A 3,525-nucleotide genomic window follows, 5' to 3' on the forward strand; every position below is an offset into this window, starting at 1 on the left:
AGCCGAAACTAATTGACCTTTAATGAAACATGACACGTGCCAATTGAGCTCGATTATCGATCCTCCAGTGGCTCACGTGCCAATTAGAACTCACTCACGCGCTGCTAATTCGTTATTTATCTGCATGAAAAAATCATTCTTTCTTTCTTTTGTAAAGCAGGTGTGTTTCATTAACTGTTGCATCAGATGATCAGCGGTGAGAAGAATTAGGGAGGAAGCAGAGGCACGGCCAAGAAACAGTCATTTTCTTCTGCTTTTATAAAAGAACAAGGCATGAGGTGGTCACATGGGTTTTAATAAAGTCGTACATGAACCATGGAATAATATTCTACTTACAGACATTGGACATTCTATTAGACTGCAGCCTTTTATCTGTGAGGTTCTAGATGTTCTTAGAAGAACAATAAAACAAAAGACCTTTGTATGTGGTGGCGTGGAATTTTCCCTTCGCTTGAATTTGGAGACACAAACCTGTTAATCCTTAATGAGGTACCACTAGGAGTGAACTAAAACAGGTTCTTTACTGAACAATAAGAACTGTTTCCAATCAGTAAAGGTTCCTGAGAACTCTTAATTAGCCAAAGAACCCATGAGGAACCTACTTTTTTTATGAAGCAAATACCCAGCGTCTGTGTGTTAAACCCCTGAGAGATTTAACTTCATCACATCATTACTGATTTAGACCCGAATGTTTATTTTTGAAATATTTTGAAAGCACATGAACCTGGAACATTGTTCTCCATCTTTACACACATCTGATGTAAGGATCAGCAGTTCTCTCTCTCTCTCTCTCTCTCTCTCTCTCTCTCTCTCTGACCTCGGACGAGCTCCTGTCCTCATAATGACGGCAGCGACGTCTAATCTGCACTGATAGATTTATTGCGAGTGGTGAAGTGACGGTGATCAATTACACCACGTCTGCAGCACACAGATTTAATTATTAATGTTGGTGAAGGAGGAAAAAGGTGGAAACAGGAAACAGGAGCACTGGATGTTGTCAGGAAGACATTTACAAGCTGAATGTGAATTTAATGCATCAGCATTGCAGCTTTACCACTGAAACTAGAGACTCCTTCCTTAAACGATTAATAAACCTACAGGAATGATTTACTACATGATTACACATGCTCTGTTTTTAATCAGAATTATACTGTTATTGAATGATAACACTGGGCGGAGCCATTAGAGATGTTGACGAGCTTAGCAACCATAGCAACAGTGTCTGCGGTTAAGGGTGGGAGTAAGACAGGAAAAAATGTATCCATATTGCTAATTCAGCATCTTTCTCTGTAGCCACGCCCACTTTACATTGTCTGGAAAATGATCTGAAATCAGTACATACTGTTGTGGTTTTGCATTGGTAAAGAAAAATGTGAGTAAAAAGAAGAAAACTATCCCGGCATGGAGGAGAATGGAGTCGTTGTTGTGGTCGTCATGGCGAAAAGTTTCATATGAAGAATAAATCCTTTCTCGACACATATGTGTCGACACACAAAATTTTTGAAACCTGGAGCTTTGTGAGCTACATCATTCTGCAGGATTCAAGAAGGCTTGATGACTTTATTTGATGAGAGAGAGAGAGAGAGAGAGAGAGAGAGAGAGAGAGAGAGAGAGAGAGAGAGAGAGAGAGAGAGAGAGAGAGAGAGAAGGAGAAGGAGAAGAAGAGAAAAACAAGTGCTTAAGGTACCAAGCTTCAGCTTGAGGTTTGCTCATGATGCTGTGATGGCAGGATGCTGGAAATGCAGGATGCTTTGAAGTCAAAACTGTGTTAAGTCAGGACATATTGATTTCAGGATGCTGTGATGACAAGACGCTGTGATTTCAGGACACTTTGATGTCAGGACACAGTGATGACAAGATGCTTTGATGTCCGGACTCTGTGATGTCAGAATGCTTTGATGTCAGGACGCTGTGATGACAAGACGATTTAATGTCTGGACACTTTGATGTCAGGACACTGTGATGACAAGACGCTTTAATGTCTGGACACTTTGATTTCAGGATGCTGTGATGAAGGATGCTGTAAAGACGACTAAAGTCAAAATTGTCTGAAGTCAGGAAGCTCTGACATCAGGACACTTTGATGTCAGGATGCTGTAATATCAGGACTCTTTGATGTCGGGACGCTGTGATATCAGGACTCTTTGATGTCAGGACGCTGTGATGTCAGGATGCTGTGATATCAGAACTCTTTGATGTCGGGACGCTGTGATATCAGGACTCTTTGATGTCAGGATGCTGTGATGTCAGGACTCTTTGATGTCAGGACGCTGTGATATCAGGACTCTTTGATGTCAGGACGCTGTGATATCAGGACTCTTTGATGTCAGGACGCTGTGATATCAGGACTCTTTGATGTCAGGACGCTGTGATATCAGGACTCTTTGATGTCAGGACGCTGTGATATCAGGACTCTTTGATGTCAGGACGCTGTGATGTCAGGACGCGGTGATGTCAGGACTCTTTGATGTCATGATGCTTATCTACCACGTACAGTATTTGCAGCACAGCTGTAAATGCCATTAGGACTCTCCAAACCTGAGTGATCTAATTACAATTTCTTTTTCTCCAGAAATGTGAAAAGGTCACATTCTTGAAATATTCCTTTGATTATGAGATTTCTCATAAAAACACCTCGTGCCGTACGAGCGCCTCGTTAAGGGCATTAAATATTCACTTGCTTTATTATTATTATTAAAGCTTTACGATGCGTATAAACACGTCATCAACCAAAAATAAACATCATAACATCTGTTCTTTATTTTTACAAAATACAATGAAAGATGACAAGAAGATGATGGGGAGAGGTGAGGAGGTGTAGGGGACATGATGAGGAGATGGTCAGGGGATGACAAGGAGAAGATGGGAGATATGAGATGTTTGGGACATTGGAAGATAATAAGATGTTAGAAACACGATGAGGAAATTAGATGTTGGGGATTTGATGAGGAGATGGTAAAGAGAAGATGAGATGGTAAGGGGATGACAAGGAGACGATGGGGAGAGGTGAGAATATAATATGGGGGAGATGATGAGGAGGAGGAGATGATGTGGAGTTGTTTGCGACATAAGGAAATGATGAGAAGTTGCAGACATGATGAAGAGGTGTTGGGGACAATGGCAAAGGAGAAGATGGCAAAGAGATGATAGGGAGATGAGAAGATGAGGAGGAGATGTTCAGGGAATGATAAGGAGATGATGAGGAGATGAAAAGCAAATGATGGAGAATAAATGGAAATGATAGAGAGATGATAATGAGATGATATGAGATAATGAGATGATATGAGATGATGAGGAGATTATAGAGACTGAATTAACCCCAGTTCCTCATTAGTGGTGTAAAACAGTAAGTGATGTCACGAATATCTGGCTTTTCTCACTCTTGCTTGTAAGTTTCACACATTCTCACGACCTCGAGAGCTTGTTATCACAGCTCCTCACACACTCTTTAACTTGTTTAGATGATGTCCCGCTCCTCCTGCTCCGCTCCTCACATCTCCACCTTCTACACAGAAGATGAAAGTG

At 41.3% G+C, this 3,525-nt stretch overlaps 1 long non-coding RNA gene across 2 annotated transcripts in view; it reads left to right on the forward strand.

The window, feature by feature from the left end:
• Nucleotides 1–424, forward strand: part of LOC124403307 — a 1,523-nt gene extending 1,099 nt beyond the window's left edge. The window contains exon 2 of one of the 2 annotated variants that reach the window (XR_006928879.1): nucleotides 158–424. This is a non-coding gene — a long non-coding RNA (uncharacterized LOC124403307). The remainder of the gene's footprint in view (nucleotides 1–157) is intronic. The other variant, XR_006928878.1, reaches the window with a different exon arrangement.
• Nucleotides 425–3,525: the final 3,101 nt, after the last annotated feature.

This window comes from Silurus meridionalis, chromosome 20, assembly GCF_014805685.1.
Source record: "Silurus meridionalis isolate SWU-2019-XX chromosome 20, ASM1480568v1, whole genome shotgun sequence".
Taxonomy (NCBI): Eukaryota; Metazoa; Chordata; class Actinopteri; order Siluriformes; family Siluridae; genus Silurus; species Silurus meridionalis.